Genomic DNA, 24,762 nt, shown 5'->3' with positions numbered 1-24,762 from the left:
ACAGAAAATTGTCCACATACACTGAAACTAACAACACATTTCTAAATTAGCCATGGATCAAAGATGTCTCAAGAGAAATGAAAAAAAAAAAAAACATTGAAATTAGGATGAAAATAAAACATGTTAAAATTATAGGGGGGTGTATACAGCTAAAGCAGAGGTAAATGTAAAGCATTCAATGCATATATTAGGAAAGAAATAGCCTAAGTACCCATCTCAATAATCTACTTAAAAAGAACAAAATAATCCTCCCAAAAAAGAGAAAAAAAGAAATAAAAAAAATAGAAGAAATAAATAAAATTTCAAACAGAAAAAGTAGAGAAAAATTAATAGAGAATGTATCCTTTAAAGTGACCAGTAAAATTGACAAAATTCTAGAAGGACTGAAAAGAAAAAAAACAAAAAAGAGAAAATATTCAAATTTACATATTATCAAGAGTGAAACAGGGGCTATCCACATAGACGCTGCAGAGATCAAAAGGATAGGGAGGGACTATTACAAATAATTCTACACATAATTTGGCAACTAAGATGAAATAAAACAAATCACCACATTACACAATATGAAGTAGATGGTTTGAATTTTCTTATAATTATTATGGAAATTAAATTCATAATTAAAAAATTCCTCAAAGATTATTTTCAGGCCCAAATGGTTTCACTGTAGAAACTTAATGAACTCTCACAGAATTAACACCAGTTTTAGAGATCTCTTCCAGAAAATAGACGACATTGTACTTCCTGACTCATTTTATGAAGCTAGTATTACCCCTAATTCCAAAATCAGACAGATTAGAAAGAAAATTATAAAGACATCTACAGGCTAACAATTTTCATGACTTCACACATAAAAATTCTTAAAAGAATACTGTAAATAGAATTGAGAAATATACGATGACCAAGCAAAGTTATTCTTGAAATACAAAGCTAGTATAACATTTGATTATCAATTGGTATAAACCACAATATTACAAACTAAAAGAAGAAAATCACACAACTATATAAACTAATGCAAGAAAGGCATTTGATAAAATTTGGTAGTCATAGTAAAATTCTCAGAAAAATAAGAAGAGAGGAGGGAAATTTCTCAACTTTATAAAGAGCATCTACAAAAAATCTATAGACAACATTGTACTTAATAGTAAAAAACTAAATGCTATTCTTCTAATATTAAAAGCAAAGCGAGATGTCTGTCCTCACTACTTTTATTCAATATACTGCTGGAAATTTTAGCCATTGTAATAAAACAAGAAAAAGAAATACAGTGCATACTAACTGGAAAGAAGAAAATAAAACTGCCTAATGATTGTCTATAGAGAATCCTAAATAATGTACCAAGTAAATAGTCCTAGAACTAATAGGTTCAGTAAGATTGTAAAATGTAAGATAAACACACAAAAAGCAATTGTATGCTCATGGATTGGAAGAATAAACATTGTTACAATGTCTATACTGCCTAGAGCAATATATAATTTCATTGCCTTCCCGATCAAAATTCCACCAGCATTTTTCAAAGTGCTAGAACAAACAATCCTAAAATTTGCTTTGCTAAGAAAATGTGAGGGGTTGGGTGAGCCTGGTGGTGGGTATTAAGGAGAGCATATATTGCATGGAGCACTGGGTGTGGTGCATAAAGAATGAATCTTAGAACACTGAAAAAATAAAATAAAATTTAAAAATTTAAAAAATAAAAAATAAAATTTAATTTAAAAAAGTAATTGTATTTCTCCATATAGATACCAAAATTTAAAATGCAGCATTGTTTAAAATTGCAAAGTTAAGTTATTAAATATGAATTAATTTCTGTGAATATAAGAAAACATGCATAACATTTACAAGCTGCAAACTATACAATGTTAATGAAAAAAGTCAAAGATAAAGAGACTACAGAGGCATACCACATTCATTCTTAGAAAACTCAACATTGTACAGATTTTAATTATTCTCAAGTTGGTACACAGTTTGTGTGAAATTCCTACTGAATCCCAGCAGTATTTTTTTGTAGATACAGACCAAACTATTTAATAATCTTATGGTAAGGCAAGACAAGCAAACAAATAACCAAAACTAGAATAGCTAAAACAACTATAAAAAAGGAGAAAGTGGAGGAATCAGTCTGTCTGATATCAAGACTTATTATAAAGATTTGGTAACCAAGACTGTGATGGAAGGATAGACATGGATCAATAGAACAAAATAGGGGTGCCTGGGTGGCTCAGTGGGTTAAGCCACTGCCTTCAGCTCAGGTCATGATCTCAGGGTCCTGGGACCGAGCCTCGCATTGGGCTCTCTGCTCAGCAGGGAGCCTGCTTCCCCCTCTTTCTCTGCCTGCCTCTCTGCCTACTTGTGATCTTTCTCTCTGTCAAATAAATAAATAAAATCTTAAAAAAAAAAATAGAACAAAATAGAGAGCCAAGAAATAGATGCACAAAAATGAGCCCAGATGATTTTGACAAATGTGCAAAAGAAGTTCAATAGAACAAAGAGATAATCATTTCAACAACTGGTGCAAGAGTAATTGCATGACCATTAACAATCAAACAAACGAACAACAAAAAAAAAATAACTCAACTGGATTAACTCAAAAGGAATTATGGACTTCAATGTAAAGTGTAAAATTTTTGAGATATTAGGGAAAAATAAAAAAATCTTTGCCTTCTAAGGCTACAAGATATGAAACTTAATACCAAAAGTGTAATGTATAAATGAAAAATGTTGACAATTGGCCATCATCAAAATTAAATACTTTTGCTCTGTGAAAAATTGTTGATAGGATGTAAAGGCAATCTGGAGTTTGAAGGAAACGTTTGCAAACCACGTATTTGACAAAGAACTAGTATCAAGACTATATAAAGAGTCGTCAAAACTCAACAGTGAAATGGAACAAATTAATTTGAAAATGGAAAAAAGACATGAATAGTATGTACTGATAGCAAAATAAACACATGAAAAGATTCAACATCATTAGCCATAGGTAAATGCAAATTAAATCACAAAAGATATTCCAGCACACTTGTCAGAATGGTTAAAATAATAATAATAAAAAAATAACAACACCTAATGTTTGCAATGATGTGGTAAAGGAGAATCACTCATACATTGCTCATGGAAACGTAAAAATTGTGGAGCCACTCAGGGTATCAGTTTGGTACTTTCTTATGAACCTAAGGAAACAAATATCGTACAACCCAGCAATTGCACTCCTGGGCATTTTTACCAGAGTATTGAAAACTTATGTTGACTTAAAAATCTGTACAACTAGGTATATGACAGCTTTATTTCATAATTGCGAAAAACTAAAAAGCAATCCTTGTTTAATGGGTGAATGATGAAAAAAAATGCAGTACATTTATACCAAGAAATACTTCTCAGAAACTATAAAATTATTTTATATTTTGTATTTATAATCATGATAACCTAGATGAATCTCCAGAGAATTATGCTGAGTGAAACAACTGCCAATCCCAGAGAGGTACAAACAGTATGATTCCATTTATATAACATTTTTGAAATGACAAAATTCTACAAAAGAAGATAAGTGGTTACCAGGGGTCAGGCAGGGGGTGCTAGCAGAAGGGGAGAAGATGTGGCTATAATTTGGGAACCTTACGGATCTTTGAAGTAATAGAATGATTTGTATCTTCATTGTATCACTGTTAACACCCTAGTTATGATATCCTAATACAGTTTTACAAGTTATATAAAATGTGCAATCAGTGGAAACTGGTTAAAGGGTACACAATATCTCTTTGTCTTATTTCTTACAACTATGCATGAATCTATAATTATCTCAAAAATATTTATTATAAAATGTAAATGACATTAAAAACTCATTTTATGGGACGCCTGGGTGGCTCAGTGGGTTAAGCCGCTGCCTTCGGCTCAGGTCATGATCTCAGGGTCTTGGGATTGAGTCCCGCATCGGGCTCTCTGCTCAGAGGGAGCCTGCTTCCTCCTCTCTCTCTGCCTGCATCTCTGTCTACTTGTGATTTCTCTCTGTCAAATGGATAAATAAAATCTTAAAAAAAAAAAAACAGCTCATTTTATTCTTGAAGAAGAAACAATAAATTGTGGAATGTATTCAAGTAATCACTTGGCATGCCATTCACTACTGACTCAGTGTTTTAAACATCCCTTATTACTATAAAGACATTAGACACAGATAATTAATAAAATCAATCATAATTAATTCCTTTAGTGTTCATACACTAATAGTATATATTTCCTGAGGAATTTTAGTCAAATTTGTCATTAATGGAGATGAGAAATACTAAAATGATTTGGAATTTATAGAATAATGTACACTGATCTTACATAATAAGGTTTTCACTGTCATTGAGAGGTATCTGTGTCTTCATGAAGCAAGATTGGGAAGCTCAAATGGTTCACCAGGGTAACTTCATCATCATAACGGGTTTAATATGAATGCATAGGCACATAAAATAATAACATTGAGCTATTATGTTTTTTTCTAAGTCCAGGCTGTGATTACATTTCTTGCAATTTTACAGAGGCTAAATACGGTACTGATGTGTCTTTTCTTTTTTTTTTTAATCAAGGATTAAGTTGCATAGAGTAGAATAAATAGATCTGAAGTACATAGTTTGATCAGCTTTGGCAAATGCATAACCCACATCCCTGTAGAAATATAGAACTATCATATCAATCCAGAAAAGTTTCTCCTGTCTCCCCGCTCAGAAACTAGCCTTTATCTCATTTCTTTTACCATGTCACTATTTCCTCTGTGTAGGGTCCATTCAAGTTTCTAAGTATTTTTTTAATTAGGTTAGTTGAGTTTTAATTACTGGGTTGTAGAAGTTCTATGTACTGTAAGGATATAAATTTGTGAAATATAAATAGTCTGAGTTGTGCTTTCTTCCTTAATATGAAGTATGTTGTTTCAGGATCTCTTTCTGAAAACAATTTTCTGTCCCAAGTATATTGATTTGGCCCCCTCATGTAAATTCAATTGTCTGTGTAACGATGATGCTATTTCTGGACTCCATTTTATTTTATTTATTTTTAACAGTTTTATTGGGGTATAATTCTTGTACAGTAAACACATTTAAACTGTACAATTTGATAAACTTGGCATATATGTATACTTCAGAAACAGTCATCACCATCAAGATATTGAGGATATCCATTATCTGAAAAGTTCCCTTTTGCAATGGAGAAGTATCTCCACCTTCTCCCATGTACCCCCCCAACCCATGTCCTAACAATTACTGACCAGCTTTCTTTCACCAAAGGTTAGTTTATATTTCCTAGAATTTTCTATAAGCAGAATAATGCAGAATATATTATTTTTATCTGACTTTTTGCTCAGCATAATTTCTTGATATTACTATATAGTATATCATATGTCAATAATTAATTAATTACTTTTTACTACTCAGTAATGCACCATTGTATCGATATAACATAATACATTCATTCAATCAAATGTTGAAGGACATACAGGTTGTATCCAGTTTTAACTTTTACAAATTAAGTGCTATGAACATTTGTATACAAGTCTTTTCATGAATTTATGCTCATTTGTCTATGGTAAACAGATAGAAATGGATTAGCTAGATCATATAGTAAGTGTATGTTTATCTTTTTAAAGAATGTCAAACTCAACAAAGTAAGATATTTGTTTGTTTCCAAAATAGGACAACTTTGTTACCTGCTACTGGAACTTTTCTAGAAGTGCATGTTTCCTACTCAGTATCGATGCTTCTATATTTTACACTAGTAATACAGAAAGAATCAGCAAACTTAATAATAGATCGATAGAGATTGTTCAATCTACAAAACACAGAAAAGAAGTGAAAAATAAACAGAAACTCACAAAAAAAATTGAAGACACCATTAAATGCAGTAATATGCACTTTTGTGTTTATCAAATTGTACAGTTTTCATCAAATTTGAAAAATTTTCTGCTTCTTCCTCTTTTTCTGGGAGTACCATTGAGGTATCACCTTACACCAGTTAGAATGGCAAAAATTGACAAGGCAAGAAAAAACAAATATTGGAGAGTTGTCGAGAAAGGGGAACCCTTTATACTGTTGGTGGGAATAGCCACTCTGGAAAATAATACAGAGGTTACTCAAAAAGTTAAAAGTAGAGCAACCATATGAGCCAGCAATTACACTATTGGGTATTTATCCTAAGGATACAGATGTAGTGAAAAGAAGGGCCACATACACCCCACGTATGCATGCAGCAATATCCACAATAGCCAAACTATGGAAGGAGCAGATGCTCTTCAATAGATGAATGGATAAAGAAAGCATGGTCCATATATACAATGGAATATTTACTCAGCCATCAAAAAGGATGAAATCCAGCTTTTTGCATCAACATGAATGGAACTGGAGAAGATTATGCTGAGTGAAATAAGTCAAGCAGTGAAAGTCAGTTATCATATGGTGTCACTTATTTGTGAAACATAAGGAATGCATGGAGACTTTGGGAGAAGGAAGGGGAAAATGAAGGCGGGGAAGTCAGAGGGGAAGATAAACCATGAAAGACCGTGGACTCAGAGAAACAAATTGAGGGTTTTAGAGGGGAGACAGGTGGGGGGATGGGTTGACTCAGTGATGGATATTGAGGAGGGCATGTATTGCATGGAGCACTGGGTGTTATACGCAAACAATGAATCATGGAACATTACTTCAAAAACTAATGATGTACTAAAAGGTGACTAACATAACATGATAACAAAATAAAAAGAATAAATACCAATTTTTCATAAACTCCTTAAAAAATAGAAGAAGAGGGATTTTTCCTAATTCACTATATGAAAACAGTGATACCCTGGTACCAAACCAGATGAAAATATTACAGGAAAAGAAAATTACATACCAATATGCTTTATGAATAATGATACAAAATTCATCAATAAAATCCTAGGACAAAAAATCAACATATAAAAAGAAAAGAGAGATTAAAACCAAGAGCAAGTAGAATTTATCCCAAGAATGAATGACTAGTTTACCATGAAAAATTAATCCATGTGATGCATCTATTTTTTAAAAGAGATTATATTTATTTATTTGAGAGAGAGAGAGAGAGCATAAGCCAGGGAAAGGGCAAAGGGAGAGGTAAAAGCAGACTCCCCACTGAGCAGGGAACCCAAGGCAGGCTCAATCCCAGGACCCTGAGATCATGCCCTGAGCCACCCAGGTGCCTCCATGTAATGCATCATATTAATAAAGGCCCAAAGCCACATCATCATTTAATGGATGTATGAAAAACATTTGACAAAACCTAGTATTTTTTTTTCTTTCTTTCTTTTATTTATTTATTTTTTTTTTTAAAGAAAGAGAACAAGTGGGGCAGGGAGGGGTAAAGGGAGAGGGAGAGTAAATCTTTTTTTTTTTTTTTTTAAGATTTTACTTATTTATTTGACAGACAGAGATCACAAGTAGGCAGAGAGGCAGGCAGAGAGAGAGGGGAAAGCAGGCTTTCCGCTGAGCAGAGAGCCTGATGTGGGACTCGATCCCAGGACCCCGAGATCATGACCTGAGCCAAAGGCAGAAGCTTTAACCCATTGAGCCACCCAGGCACCCCAGAGAGAGAAAATCTTAAGTAGGCTCCACACCAGGGCTGAAAATGACACAGGACTCCATCTTACCACTCTGACATCATGACCTGGGTTGAAATCAAGAGTCAGAGGCTTAACAAATTGAGCCAGCTAGGCACCCCCAAACATAAAATTCTTGCATGATGAAAACACTGAACAAACTGGGAATTGAAGGAAACTTCCTCAACCTAAAAAGTCATCTGTGAAAAATGCACAATAAAAAGCATACTTAATAAGGAGAGACTGAGAGCTTTTCCCCTAAGATCATAAAGATGAGGATGCCCATTCTGGCCAATTTTATTCAACATTAATAAGGAGTCCAGCTCAGGCAATGGGACAAGAAAAAAAACAAAAAACAAAAACTGGTATTCAAATATGGAAGGAAGAGAAATAAATTATCTCCATTTGCAGATGACATGATCATTCATGTAGAAAAATTAAGGGATTGACAAAAGCAAGTTTGTGGGATGCAAGATCAACATGCAAAATTTAATTTTATTTTTATATACTGGCAATGAACAATAAAAAATTGGAATGAACCAGTTTCACTTCAAATGACACCAAAAGAAATAAAATAGTTAAGAATAAATTTAGGTGAAAACAAACAAGACTTGTGTGCAATTTTAACTACAAAACACTGGTCAAAGAAATTAAAGATTACTTAAATAAATGGAAGACATCAGATGTTTGTGGATCAGAAATTCTAATGTTGTTAAGATGGTAATGTTCTTCAAATTGACTTATTAATTCAAAGAAGCCTTTTTAAAATCCAGCTACTGGGGTGCCTGGGTAGCTCAGTGGGTTAAGCCTCTGCCTTTGCTCAGGTCATGATCTGAGGGTCCTGGGATTGAGGCCCACATGGGGCTTTCTGCTTGGCAGGGAGCCTGCCTCCCCCCCTCTCTCTGCCTGCCTCTTTGTCTACTTGTGATCTCTCTCTCCTTGTCAAATAAATAAATAAAATATTTTTTTATTATTTTTTATTTTTATTTTTTAAAGATTTTTATTTATTTATTTGACAGAGAGAGATCACAAGCAGGCAGAGAGGCAGGCAGAGAGAGAGGAAGGGAAGCAGGCTCCCTGATGAGCAGAGAGTCTGATGCGGGGCTTGATCCCAGGACCCCAGGATCATGACCGGAACCGAAGGCAGAGGCTTAAGCACTGAGCTACCCAGGCACCCTTAAATAAATAAAATCTTTAAAAAATTAAAATCCCAGCTACTTTTCCCCCAGAAATTGACAAGCTGATATTAAAATTCAATGGCAATCGTAGTATAGTAAAAAAAAAAAAAAAAAAAAAATTGAGAAAGAAGATAAAGTTGAGAGTTGACACTTATGATTTCAAAACTTACTACAAAGGTAGATTAATCAATACAGGGTGGTTCTGACATAGAGATAAACATATTGATAAATAAAGCAGAGTTAAGAGCTCAGCATAACTCTAATGCCAAAAGCAGACAAAAACATTATAAGAAAAGAAAACTACAAAGCAATATCTCTCATAGAGATAGAGGCAGAAGTCTTCAACCTATTATTAGCAAAATCAATTCCAACTATGTTATAAAAAGAATTATACACTATGACTAAGTGGGATTTATTCCAGGTATGCAAAGCTATTTCAACATTTCAAAATCAATTAACAGAATCTACCACATTACCAGACTAAAAAAGGAAAATCGCATGAAGATATCAATAGAGGCAGAAAAACCATTTGATGAAATCCAACATTCATTCATGATAAAAATTTTCAGCAAACTATTAGAGATAGAGGGAAATTTTTTCTACTTGATAAAGAATATCTACAAAAAACAAAACAAGACCCTAGAGCTAACATCATATTTAATGGGAAGAACTGCAAGGCTTTCCTACTAAGATCAGGTACAAAGCAAGGAATTCCTCTCTCATCACTTCTTTTTCAACATCATATTAAAATTTCTAGCTAATTCTGTAAAATAAGGAAAGGAAATAAAAGTTATACAAATTGGGAAGGAAAAACTAAACCTGTCTTTTTTCACAGAGGATGTAATTATATATGGGGAAATACAAAAGAATTGGCAAAAAAGAAATCCCAGAACTACTAAGTGATTAAGAGAAGTTTGCAGGATACAAGTTAATAAATATATAAAAGTCTGTTGTTTCCTACATGCCAGAAATCAACAAATGGAATTTGAAATTAAAAACATGATAATTTTTATATTAGCATCTCCCTTCCCAAATGATATAGTTAGGCATGGACTAATAAAAAAGGTACAGGATCTATATGAGGAAAACGACAAAATGAGACAAAGGAAATCAAAGAAAAGGAAACAAAGAGATATCCCATGTTTATGGATAGGAAGAGTCAGTATCATCAAGAAGTTAGTTCTTCCCATCTTGATACGTAGGTTCAGTGCAATCCCAGTCAAAATTCCAGCAAGTTATTTTGGCAATAACTTAATAAATTGATTCTAAAGTTAAGTGGAGAGTTTATATGGCCCAGAAAAGCCAACACTTCTCTTAAAGAAGAACAAAGTTGGAAGATTGATACTACCAGACTTTAAGACTTACTCTAAAGCTACATTAATCAAGACAGTGTGATATTGGTGATAAAAATGGAAAAATACAACAATGGAACAAAATAGCCCAGAGATAGATACCCCATAAACACTAACTGATATTTAATAAAGGAGCAAAGGGAATACAATGGAGCAAAAATAGCCTTTTCAACAAATGGTACTGAAATGACTAAATCATCCACATTTAAAAAAATGAATCTAGACACAGACTTTAAATTCTTCACAAATATCAACTTAAAATACATCATGGGCCTAACTGTAAAAAAGAAATCTCTAAAACCCTTGATAGATCACACAGGAGAAAGTCTACATGACCTTGGGTATAGCAATGAATTTTTAGTTACAACAAAGTTGTGAACTATGGAAGAAATAATCAATCAACTAGAATTCATTAAAATTAAAAACTTCTGCTCTGGGAAAGATAATAGCAGGAGATTGAGAAGATAAGTCACAAGCTAGGAGAAAATATTTGCAAAAGACGCATCCGATAAAGGATGGTTTTCCAAAATACATAAAGAATTCTTAACACTCTACAATAAAAGAAAAAAAACAACTTAAAAATTTTGCCAAGGACCTTAACAGCAAACAATCACTGAAAAAAATTCTTCACATTGTATGTCATTAGGAAAATACAAATCAAAACCATGAGATACTACTGGGACACGTGGGTGCTCAGTCGGTTAAGCGTCTGCTTTTGGCCCAGGTCATGATCCTGGGGTCCTGGAATCCAGCTCTGTGCTGGGCTCCTGGCTCAGTGGGGAGCCTGCTTCTCCCTCTGCCTGCCGCTCCCTCTGTTTGTGCTCTCTCTGATTAATAAATAAATTATTTTTAAAAAATGAGATACTACTATGAACCTATTAGAATGGCCAATATCTGGAACGCAGATAACACCAAATCCTGCTGAAGATGTAAAACAACATCAATTCTCATTCATTGCTGGTAGAAATGTAAAATAGTACAGCCACACTGGAAAACTGTTTGAGGGTTTCTTACAAAGCTGAACATGCTCTTCTCGTACGATGTGGCAATTACACTACTTGTTACTTACATAAAATAGCTGAAAACTTTTGTTCACACGAAAACCTGCACATGGATGTTTATACCAGGCTAACTGTCCAAACTTGGAAGCCAGTAAGATGTCCTTCAGTAGTAAAAAGGTGAGTAAACTTTGGTTCACCCAGAAAATGGAATATTATTACACATTAAAAAAAAAAAAAAAACAACTGTCAAGTGATAAAAACACACATAGAGAAAGTTTAAGTGTACATCACTAAGTGAAAGAAGTTAATTTGAAACCTACATGCTGCATGACCCAATCAAATTACATTCTAGGAAAGAAAAAAGGAGACAGTAGAAATATCAGTGGCTTCCAGGAGTTAGGAGTTGGATGGGGAGGGGACAGAAAGATGAATAGAAAGAAAACAGAGGAATTTCAGGGCAGTGAGGATACTCTGTCTGATACCCTGATGACAGGCAACTGTCCTTATACATTTGTCCAAACCCATAAAAAGTACAACACCAAGAAGGAACCCTAATAGAAACTATAGACTATGAGTGATTATAATGTGTCAAAGTAGTGTCATCCTGATGACACTAATATATAAAAATATACTGAAAAAATCCTAATGAGATATCTATATCTATATCTATATCTATATCTATGTCTATATCTATATATATATCAATGGTGTGTGTATGCATGTATACACACACCATTCTGGTAAGTGATGTTGATGATGGGGGAGATTACATATATGTGGGGGCAGGGAATATATGGAAGCCTCTGTACCTTTCTCCCAATTTTACTGTGAACTTAAAACTCCTCTATGGGGCGCCTGGGTGGCTCAGTGGGTTAAAGCCTCTGCCTTCAGCTCAGGTCGTGGTCCCAGGGTCTTGGGATCTAGCCCTGCATTGGGCTCTCTGCTCAGCAGGGAGCCTGCTTTCCCCCCAACCCTGCCTGCCTCTTTGCCTACTTGTGATCTCTGTCTGTCAAGTAAATAAATAAAATCTTAAAAAAAAAAAAAAACTCTTCTAAAAAAGTGAAGTATTCATGACAAAAACAGTCAAACAAAAAAATAACTGAAGAGTGCCAAAATAAACTCTTACTCTTGAGGTCAACTAACTTCTTTTTGACAAAAGTGGTGAGACAATGAAATGAAGAAAGAATAGTTTTTTTGTTTGTTTTCAAAAAAATAGTGGTAAGACTATTGGATATTCACATGTGAAATAATAGAGATGCACAGCTTGCTCTCACCATATACAAAAACTAACACAGAATTGATCATAGACATTAATGTAAATAGCTAAAACTACACAACTCTTGGTGGGAGGGAACCACACAGGAGTAAATCTCTGTGGATTTAGCAATGGTCTTAGCTTCAACACCAAAAGTACCAGGGTAAAAAGAAAATCAGTGGAATTGGACTATATCAGTTTCCTTTGACATTTTTTGGGGAATCTCCTTAGTTAAATATCCAAATTCATCACCTACAAGTTCTGTCTTCCACATAACTCTAGAACACAACTTAGCTAGCCTTTCTGACACTCCTTTCCTTCTAGTTTCAAACAATATGTGCCCCCTGCCCTTCTGTTTCCCCACCAGCATTTCTACCAACAGGTTTTTTTTTTTTTTATGACAATTTAGATATTTTCAAAATCATCTAGGCTTTCCCTGCCATGTCCTTATTTCCTCTTGGTCCTCACTAGCAGACTCATTAATATTGTATTTTTAAAAATTATTTATTTATTTGAGAGAGGGAGAGCATGAACAGGGGATGGAGAGGCGGGGGGAGGGGCAGAGAAGAAGGAGAAGCAGATTTTCAGTGGGGAACTGAACAAGGAACCCAATATGGGGCTAAATCCCAGGACTCTGGGATCATGACCTGAGCCGAAGGCAGACACTTAATCAACTGAGCCACCCAGGCACCCTAGTACTGTATTTCTATTAAGAGTTTGTTCAAGGTCTGCATATATTGAGTACTTCATATATTGTTAGCAGGGACATAAACTGATATAGGCTTTTTTGGAAATCATTTGGCAGTTCCTCAGTTCCTCAGAGCATTAAACATAAGGTTACTTTATGACTCAGCAATTCCACTTCTAGTTATATACCCAAGAAAATGAACACAGGTCCACACACAAATACAAAATTACACCCGAGCATTTATACCACTATCATTCATAACAGCCCCAAATTTGAAAAAAAAACTAAATATCTATCAACTGAAAGGTTGAATAATTGTTAGTAGGATGAATAATTATTAGTAGGCAATAAAATGAAGGAAGGATTAACACATATTTTAACATGAATGAGCCTTGAAAACTTTATGTTAATTAGAGAAGTCAGTCACCAAAGGCCGTATATTGCTTGATGTCACTTACATGGAATGACCCAAATAGGCAAATTGGTACATTAATCTAGACATTAATGATTGTCTAGAAGTGAGTGAAAGGAAGTGAGAGAGATGGGGAGCAACTGCTATTGGTCAAAGAGTTTCTTCTCATGTGATGAAATTGTTCTAATGTTAGGGGGTTGTGATGGTTGAAAAATAATTTCATTGTATACTTTAAATTGGTGAGCTCTATGGTATATCTCAGATCTCAAAAAGCTGTTTTTAAAAATATTCTTTATTTTTAATATGGTGATTTTCCCCAACAAACTCTATAGATACCATGGCTATCCCCATCAAAGCCCAAAGAGATTTTTGTAGAAATTGACAACCTAAACCAAACATTTCATAAAAATTCAAGGAACTCAAAGTAACTAAACTAATTAAGTAAAAGAAGAATCTTACCCTAACTGATCTCACACTAACTGATCTCAACTTTGAGCTACAATATTTAAGATGATATGTAACAGATAAATAGGTAAATATGTACATCAATGAAACAGAATTGAGATTACAGGCATAAATCCTAGGATAGTCCATTGATTTTTGACATCCTTGCTAAGATGATTCCTTGGGGAAAAGGTTATAGTCTTTTTAACTAATGTTTCTGGAAAAACTGACCAAAACATATATATACAAAATAATCCTGAAAAACTTAAATACAAAGCTTGAGTTAGTATCTCATATAACATAAATATAACTCAAAATGGATCACAGACCCAAGTGTAAAACCTCATAAATCATTTTTAAAACAGAGGAGGAGAGAATTTCTTATATTAAGTAAGAATTTCTTAACTATGATAACAGAGCAGTCTTGAAAAGAAAAAAATTAAAGAATTGGACATTAGTGAATAAAATATTGCTTATCTACAAGAACATAATTTTTAAAAATTGAAAAAAAAGGTTACAGAGTAAGAGGAGGTATTTGCAAATCATATATTTGATAAAGACTTTTTCCCATAGCATATAAAACACTTTAACAACTCAAGAATAAGGAAACGAAGCTTAATAGAAATGGGAAAGTATTACACTAAAGAAGTATTTACCAAAGAAGACACATAAAAGGCTTGTTAATGCATAAAAACATGTCCAATGTCATAAGTCATTAGAGAAATGAAAATTAAGGATACGATTCAGTATCTCCACACCTCTGGCACAATGGCTACAATCAAATTGACTGTAGGTGTTGAGAAGGATATAGAGAAAGTGGAACCCTCATGTATTGTTGCTGGGAATGTAAAATGGTAGAGACACATTGAAGAATAGTTTAATAATTTTACTATAAAATTAAATATGGACAGCATGCCAGCAAGGCCACACATAGATTTCTTTATAGGAAAAAAAAAATTAAAGAAAACCTATAAGCTACCCAAAGATGGATGAATGATCATAACATTTTATTATTATATAATAGCTCAACTATAAATAATTCACATGTTTATCACTTCATGAATGCGTAAATAAAATGTGGTACATGAATTCAGGAATAAAATGCAATGGCATCCAATCCCATGTCACATTACATTATCAGCCAAATGTACTGAAAGAACATGGCTACTTGACCTAAAGCTGAGAAAATGCTTTTTTGCCTTACCAATTCTCAAACGTTGGGAAGACATGAAGGGACTATCTTTTCTTATCCTTACAAATTATTAATGTTGTTAGAATTTATTTAAATATTAAGATGATGAGTCCAGGGCTAACATCTAAGTTGTGCCTTTTTGAAATTCGATATCATGTCAAACATACCATATTTCATGAAATCTGGAGTCATCTGTTTTAACAAGCATAGGTATATTACACAATCCTAGGAAAGAAAAGCTATGTTATGATACACCCTCAGTTGTCAGATGCATTACAATGTGAAAAAAGGTAAGTCTTCTTATGTACGAGCCTTGCATTTATTTTGCATGCCCCCAGATATATTTTATTGACAATTTTCCAAATCCAAACCATTTGGGTTTGAATGGGACGGTTACTATTGTCTTCAGCAAAACTGGCAGCAGAGTTTCCCATCTGTAAAAGAAGAAAAGTTATCTCTTAATAGATTTATAATAAAAAGAATCATCTTCATCTAAGGTTTATTTAAAAGAAAATCGTCTATCTGTCCTCTTCATCCGTCCATCAATCAATATAATATAGTTAAGAATTGGATTTTCAATGTTACATAAGCAATCCACTCAGTTGGATATATTCAATTGTTATTGGTGTTTGAAATTATTATTTAATTACTGTCAATTCTGTTTCAAATATTACTAGTAGGGAATCCTGGAATACTGACACTTAAAGGTAATTTATTAATCAATCTCATGGTACTGCTCAGCTAAGCATAATTTTACCAATTAAAATAAATTAAATAAATCTGGAAGGTATTTATTTGTAGCAATAAAAATTTTGAGCATATCTAGAGCTCCACAATATTCATAATCAGCTAACAAAACGTTTTCTAGAAGAATAAAGCTTGTCCAGTGCAGAATAATTGGCTTTGTTTTAATATTACCTCTATATTTAATATTACCTCTATATTGTTTGATGTTACTTACATGGAATGGCCCGAATAGGCAAATTGGTACATTAATCTAGACATTAATGATTGTCTAGAAGTGAGTAAAAGGAAGTGAGAGAGATGGGGAGCGAATATTATGGGACTTCCTCCCTCTATCCCTGTCTCTCATCCCCTATCCTTTCTTACCCCTCTACTTTCTTCCATCCTTCCTCCCTCTATTACTCTTCTTTCCCTCCATTCTTTTCTTCCCTTTCGTTCTTTTGCATATGTAAAGAAATTATTTGCTAATCTCTTGAAACTTTTTTCTTTTGCTTTTGGTATTCCAAAATACCAATTATTAAAATAATAAAATAATAAAAAAGAGTTTTCTTATTCCTCACATGCAGAATATGGGGACAATTTTTTTAAAATTATTATTTATTTGACAAAGAAAGAACACAAGCAGGGGGAGTGACGGGCAACAGGAGAGGGAGAAGCAGACTCCCTGCTGAGCAGGAAGCCCATGCAAGTCTCCATCCCAGGACCCTGAGATCATGACCTGAGCTGAAGGCAGATGCTTAACCACCTGAGCTGCCCAGGTGCCCCTTAAGGGGACATTTATTTATTCAATTGAGAAATAAGAAGTATGGATTAATTCCTAAATCTCTACTTCAAAATAGTTCGAAATTATTAGGGTGATGGTGGGGAAGCAAACTTACTTTTGCTTTTCAGGCACTTGTATAAAAAGAACTTTATCAAATTTATGTATTGGACCAATGAAAAATGCCCTCACTGACTTGAGAGATTTCATATTCTTTGAGATAAACAAAGACACTTTTTTTTTTTTTTTTGGCCATTGCCTTAGCACTTTTTCTAGGTGATCAGATAAAAGACACATTTTAATGAGTTCAAACCAGACATTGCAAAAGCATGAAAACAAGGTGTGTATTACATGCCTGCCTCTCCAGTCCTCAAAACCTGTTCTTCAGTCAACCTTTAGATGCCCATAGGAAAAGCCAACCCAGGATCCTAGGTCTCCTTTCACCTATAGAGTGTCAAGCAATTTGTCTGAAAATGGGGGCCCCTTCTTAAATGGGGCCTCCTCCGCCTACTCATTTACCTGGAATTAACTCCCTGGTGTAAGGTCAGATGTTTCTCTGTCTTGGCAGCACTGGATAACATTTAAGGCCTTCCATGTGATCTTGGGCTTTCTTCTTGCCTAAAGAAAGAGAAGATGGCAGAATGTTTCTTCTCTGTTGAGATACCCTAATGCCCAGATACCCCCCAAAGTGACAGGAGCTTGATGCAAGAAAAGTTTGCTGCAATATGTGATTATAACAAAAAACGATAGTTGTTAGGCACATTAGAATTGATGTTTTAGAGAAATAGGGAATACTCACATATAGATGTGGTTCAAAATGTGTCTGTCTGGGGACCCAGTGCATGTCAGCATGGATGCCCAGGCTGAAGACATGAAGGAAACTGACAATAAGGTATGAACATAAGTGGGAGTCATGCCCACAGTGACAATCTTATCATCATAATTGACATGTTGAAGAAGGTTTTAGTTCAGCTCACAGCTTCAATGCAAGGAAAATTCTTAATGGTATCTTTTAACATTAAAAATAAGTTTGGATTATAGTTATCAATGGTTAAAATTTTCATGAACATGAGATTTTCCAAATTTACAAATTTGCAAATATTCATTCAAGACTCTGCTGATCCACAAGAATAGAACATTTAGCTGATCTCTCAATCAGTCAAGTAAATGCAGTGAGAAAAAGAATATAGCCACTGAACCCCAACTCGGAATATTATAAGAATAAAATACTTTGAGGATTACAAACTGGCTTGATTTCAAAATACAAGAAGGAAAAACATTTTGTAGGAAATCCAAAATGCTCACTTATTAGCTTTGAGACCTTGGAAAATGCTCTATGGCAAGGGGGTCCATCTCTTCAACAATATACGAGAATAACATTCTTTTTATAATTATTTTAAAGCTCTAATGGAAATATCTCTATGAAAATAATTTATAATCTCTAAGTCTCATATAGTATTCATGAAATACTAAAAGTAACAATAATAACTATACCTAGGGGGAGATAAAACTAAATTTCTTAACACATTCTATAAGTTAGGCTTGTTAATACCATGTAATTTGTTTTTTGATATTAAGTAGAATTGAAGATATTGTCAATTAACAGATGGAATGAGATGATGAACCCAATGTAAGCAGATTAAAAGCTAAAAAAGTGTTCAAAAAATAATTAATAATGCATATCTAAATATGCACATTTCAGGAATAGATTGGAGATTATAAATTGATAAGATGTGGTATGAGAGTTGCTTAAGAGTTGATTGTGCTGTCTGTCCCCTTAGTGAGGGGCCCTGAGACAGAGGAGAGGGTATAGTGGGGAGCATCTTTCCTCATTGGGTGGGATCTTCTTGGGGCAGAACAGGCATGTGATGAGGCTATGCTAGGGGTGGGGTCCAGTAGAGTTTCCTCCTACCAGGACATGGTATGGCTTCAGAGCCAATGGATTGAGTTTATCCGTTGATAAACTAGACTACGTTCTAGATTCTCTGGGGAGGTGGGGAGGGGAAATCTGAAACATGAAGAACCCACATGCCAAAGTGCATGTTCAAAACCTAATTTGAATCTTCTCCAAATTTTATAGAGCCTTCTAGTGCATCTACTACCATGACCGTCAGGTACAAAAAAGGGCAGAGTAACACAAGCCCATATCACTAAATGAAGTCTAATGCCTCTCTTGGACACACAGTAGTCCCCAGCCATTTTCTCCAAAGATGTAAGCAAGAGAATTAAAATGAAGACTGAGCAAGATCATAGGGGAGTAACAGATGGTTTTGAGTATCAAAGTAAAATGCCACTTGTGAGAGAACAGCAATACGCAGCTGAAATGCAAAGGACTTGGGTTGCGTGATGCCCGGCTCCACATCAGAGTTAAGAAGGAAGAGATGACTGGCAGCCTCCTATGTTATCAAGGGCTGCTGCTGTAAGTTTGGGAAGATAGTCTGTGCTCTCCTATTTTGATAACCTAAAATTCTTCTTTCTCACTGAGAGCCGCTTTTTTTTTTTTTTTTTTTTTTTTGGCCCTGCTGGAAAGGATGCGGGCCAGAAAGGGGGAGAGAGAACGACAGAGAGAGAGAGAATGAGGATAAGAGAGGAAGCAAAGGGAGAAGAAAGAAGAAGCAGAGAAGTAGAAAGGATCAGAGAATATATTTCTTCTTTTCTGGTGGAAGGATCGGTTTTTCCTGACACAAAGGAGAGTGCTTTGTCATTGTTTTCTTTATAACATTGATGAATTTCTTGTTGAGTGGGTATTGGGTTTTAGTTAAACATGACAGGAGCCGAGATTTATAGGCGGTCGCCTTGGAGGCTCTTTGAAAGGCTCCATAATGCCTCAAGGCACAGATGTGTTTTCAACACTCACTTCTGGTAAATAACCAACAATTTCTACACTCCACCCCTTCGCCCTGATCAGAGCACTCTCCTTGAGAAATGAAGTATACTTCATGAAACACAAAGCAAAGGCAGGAAAGAGGGGGAGGAGATAGTTTTGTTTTGCCTTGTTATTTCAACTTATGCATTCTCAGAAAGAATTGAGGTATTCATCTTGTCCTTGTGTGTGTGTTTTTTAAATTACAATAGAAAGGCAATATTCCTGACAATGAATTGCATTCTAAATACTATTATGTTCCTCCTTATACTCTGATAGGTCTGATTCTACCAGTGTGTGCTAATATATATGTGTTTTGTAAATAAATATTTCTTGGTGGAAGCCAAAGAACTGAAGGGAAGGCACTGGACACAGATTCCCCAGTAGGAACAGAAACATATCACTGGATGGTTCCGTCTCTCCCTTGCTTTCCTTCACTCACTGTCTCATGAACGGTATAATCAGTTACAGGGTTTTTTTCTTTAAACTCAAAACCAATTGAAAGCTTTTATCTTGTTATTATAAATCTTCATTTAATGACTGTACCATATTTACTTAACCCTTGAATTTCAGATTGCTTGTTTTCAATTTTTTTTGCAATTTTGGATAGCACAGAAATGAGTATTTTGTGCACAATGGTTTTTTTTTTTTTTTTTTTTTTTTTCCTTCTGCAATTAGTACTATTCCCTTAGTCGAGATTCCAGTAAGTGAGCTGACTCGGTCTTTGAATGAACATTTTAAGGACATTTGGTACATATTGGAAAATGTCTTTTCAAAAAGATAGGATCAACTTACATTGTTGTAACAGCCTCTTTGTCATACCCTCAGCAGCAGAGGGGGATATTTTCTGATTTTCAAAATATTTTCTAGTTATTTTTTAATGCCTAAAATCCTCTAGTAAGACTGGGCAAATCCATTAATATCAATATATCCCAAATACTTCATTTTCTATGTATTGGTGAAATCTTAGTATTTCTGATCAATTCTAAATTTTATATATTAAAGATATTGTCACAATGCAATCAAATATTTATTTTCCAGATTCCCTTTACCTTCAAGTTTTGATTATTTTATTTAAAAAAAAAAGATTTTATTTATTTGACAGAGAGAGAGAGAAACAGAGAGAACGCACAAACATGGGAACAGCAGAGGAAGAGGGAGAAGCAGGCTTCCCACTGAGAAGGGAGCCCAATGCAGGACTCAATCTCAGGACCCTGAGATCATGACCTAAGCTGAAGGCAGGCACTTACCCAACTGAGTCACCCAGCTGCCCCCATGTTTTGATTATTTTAAAGGTTTACTTCATTTGCAGCTGTATTAAGATTAAACAGAAGAACAAAGTTTGGGAGCATATTTTAAAAAAGAGATCAGAAGTTTTTGCCTTCAATAAAAAGGAGGTAAAAAGAGTGAAAACATTGCCTGAAGAAGTGGTAGAGGAAGACAAATGAACAGTCTCTCTATTTGGATAAAGAAATGAAACTCAACAGAATAGTACCTTCATGACCTCACTACAGTCTAGATCTTGCAACATGCCTTTATGTTCCATGGGTTAAATTTATCAACTGGTGAGGATTGAATACTGACTCAAGTTTCTACGGTGCTAGAGAATTATATTATTATGCCTTCGGCTCTTTGTGGGAAATGGAAACCAAAGTTGGGTTTGGCCCACAGTGGCACTGATTGGGAGGGAGAGAAAAGAGGAAGCGAGAGTGTCCAGAGTAAAGGACCACTTGGCTGTCTTCAAAAGCCTTATTTTTTCCCTTTACCCAAGTTTGTCATAAGGCATCTCTTCCCTAGGAGCCACCCAGCACAACCAGCCAGGGAAAGGCGGGTAGGTGGTGAACCGTTTAAGTGGGAGCACATTTCCACCCTGTGCTCACGCAGACGCCGGTATGTTTATCTTCTCTAGGAACCCCATTGTTGCAGAAACAGTGCCCAGAGTTCACAAGAGCAATCTCCCACAAACACCAGGGAGATGTGTCAGAATGAACTGTGCCCTAATTCATCTCTTTTCGAAGTGTATCTACCATTTAAATAGGAAACAGATAAAAAGTTTCTTGGATGGACTATATTCACAAAAAGGTGTCCCGAATTGAGGGGAAAAAGTCTTACCATGTGGGCCTTTTGAAATTATTCACTCACCTAACAAATGCTGGTCAAATGCCAATGGTGGGCTATGCGCTGTACTTGGCTCTCACCATGTAAGGATAAAGAAACCTCTGGTCTTGACCTCTCTTTGTTCATTAGTGCTAATATCAGATACAGGGATAATCGCATTTTTTTTAATGTTCTTTTTTCTAAATTGCCCATTAGAGGCAATTATTTAGTAGAAAAATAATCAGAAATTCATGAAAACCCTTGGGGAGCATCTTACAAAATTGAATTTTCAGTGTTCATACCTGGGAAGAAATGTTTACTGTTACGCTAAATTTGCACTCATTTCATCACTGCCCACCAAAGACAATTAACCTTCTCAGCTGATCCCCTGCTCTCTGTATCTCTAGGCTCCAACCACTGAGGAACGCATCTATGACAAAGATGGTCTAACTTAGTCTGAGGCAGGAAGGACCCTGGACAGCAAATAGACACACAATGTGTTCTGGACATTCCAGCTTGATTGACAGTGGGCTTTCAGAATGCTTCAGGACAGCAGGATTTTGTTGATAGGTTTTCTAGCAGGTCTTATTTATTTTCTACTTGACAGAAGTATGCTGAATAGATTAAACTCTTGGTTGAGAGGTTGAAGAAGTTTAGAAGATTCTGTATTACTCATAGGAAAAAGAAAATGACTGTTGATTATTTACATACCTTGCTCAGCACAATGGTGAGGTGGTGATTTTATTACCAGTCTATATTAGTTCCTAAGCACTAGTATCAATACTCAAGAGCAAAGGCTTTGGGATATGGCAGATATTGGTTCAACTTTTGAGATCTACTTGGGACTAGTTTTGTAACCTTTGAGAAGCTGCTTGGCCTCTCCCAATCTTGTTTTGTTCTGTATAAAAATAGAAATGATAAAGCTTACGTGAAAGAGGTATTAATGAAGATTAAGCAGGAAATTGGTTTTTAAGTACTTAATGAATATGCCTGATTCAACAATCAGTTGTTTGTTTTTTGTAAAGATTTTTAAGTGTATTAAGTAGTGGTGGCCTGAGCTCTAAAAGGGACAGGGCCTCTTGTGGATTTCTGGTTGTCCCTGAGCCCACAACAAACGCTACCTGTTTGTAAAATCCAAGGTCTTCCACAGCCAGTAGAAAGTATAAAAGAAGCTAGAGAACAAATGTTCTGGCCCCAAGCAGAGGTGAACTAGGGAACTAGGGAACCTCAAATTGCTGGTTGAATGTTGGTCTCCTCTCTGGCTTGAGTTTCCCTAGGTTTCCTTTCTGTGTTTTCATTTTGCTAACTTGCTAACAGATCCCAAACTCTACTTGACTCTTGACCTCAAACCCACCAAAAGCCCTACCTACATTCTGAGCTTGACTCGGGTGTGATGTGTGTCAATTTTTACTTCCTTCCTTCTTAGTAGGCAAGTGCCTTCTTCCTGATCCTGTTAACTCATGAGAAGAGGACATGATGGAGAAATCACAGCAGTTTGGGTTCCAAGGTTTAACCTAGACTCTATCTCTTAGCTTGACCTTAGACCATGTGTCCAGTACAAGGCAAGCCTGAGGCCCCATGGAAAGTTATCACTAAGAGATTTTTCCAGTTTAAAAAAAAAATAGTTTTGAGCTTTGTGATATATGGCTAAACGCTGCTCTCTTGGGATGCTTTTTAATTTTGTTCTTGTCAAACAATTGCATTCAAGTAGTTCAGCTTGGAATGAAGTATGCAGAATTTAAAGAGGGTTTTGCATCATTCATATTGTTTCAGTGTTATTAATGTCAGGAAATGAGGCCTGTATCTGTCTGTATCACTCAGAGCTCTCAGCTGCCAGCAATGGATTCCCAACACCATCCATCCATTTTAAGCATCAGAGGACTTCTGAATATTGAGTGATTCAGAGAATTTCTGGGAAGGCTCTAGAGTCAGGTTTATGACAAAAGGGGGCTGGGAAATAGGCTTATAGTTGATATCATACTAGCTCCCATCTCTATCTAGTCTTGTCTGTATACTCATCTGCATGAGTCTGTATACATAAGATCATAACCAGGAAACAGATTTTGATGTAATCTACTGATCTGATTCAGATTTCACAATTTTTACAGGTATCATTGGTGTGTGTGTGTGTGTGTGTGTGTGTGTGTGTATTTTGTTCTATGTAATTTTATCACATGTTTTCTTAGATCACCATTACAGTCAAGATTAGGTCAGTTCATCTTTATAGGGGTCTTCTTTGCAGACCTTTTGTACACCACCCCTGCCTCCATCCCTAACTCCTGAGAACCATTAATCTGCCATTTCTATAAATTTGTCATTTCCAGAATATTATGCAAGTCAACTTTTACAGTGTGCAGCTAACACTTTTACAGTGTTAGCTTTAGGATTGACCTTATCCCTCAACATCATTTTCTTAGGGTCCTTTCAAATGTGACATGTATTGATGGTTTGTACTTTTTATTGCTAAGTGATAACATATCCATGTTATATGAACTACAGTTTTTTAATCATTTGCCTACTGGATGGTATTTGAATTGTTTCCAGTTTAGGGCTATTGTGAATAAAGTAGTTATGAACATTCATGATTTTTCTTTGTTTGTTTGTTTGTTTTGGTACAGAGGCACGTTTTTATTTTATTTTTTTAGGGTCAAATTCATGGAGTACAGTTGCTGAGTTGTATCTCAACAAATGCTTAGTTGGCAAGAAATTTGTTAACCAGTTTTTCAGAGTGATTGTAACATTTTACATTCCTACCAGCAATGTATTTGTAATTGAGTTTCTCTGCATCCTTGCCAGCATTTGGTATTTTACTGTTTTTTTTTTTTTTATTTTAGCCATTCTGTTAGGTGTGTAGTGATATCTCATAGTTGTAATTTTTATTTCTGTAGTAAGTGAAGATATTACATGTTTTATCATGTTCTTGTTTTTTATCTGCATATCCTCTTCTGGAAAGTGCCTCTTTGCCTTCCTTTATTTGCCTACTTTAATCCTTTGGTTTTCTACTTTTCAGTTCTGAGAATTCTTTATATAATCAAATCCTGATGTTTTGTTGAAATAAAAGTTTCAACTTTTGTTTTGAAATTTTGTTTGAATTACAGTCTCTCAGTCTGTAGTTTGTCTTTTTACCCTTTTAACTGAACTTTCTACAGTTTTTAAAAATTCTGTTGAGGTTCAAATTGTCCATTTTCCTGTCATTTATTATG

This window comes from Mustela nivalis, assembly GCF_964662115.1.
Source record: "Mustela nivalis genome assembly, chromosome: 6".
Taxonomy (NCBI): Eukaryota; Metazoa; Chordata; class Mammalia; order Carnivora; family Mustelidae; genus Mustela; species Mustela nivalis.
The sequence above is the reverse complement of the archived record's forward strand: the minus strand, read 5'-3'. Positions refer to the sequence as shown.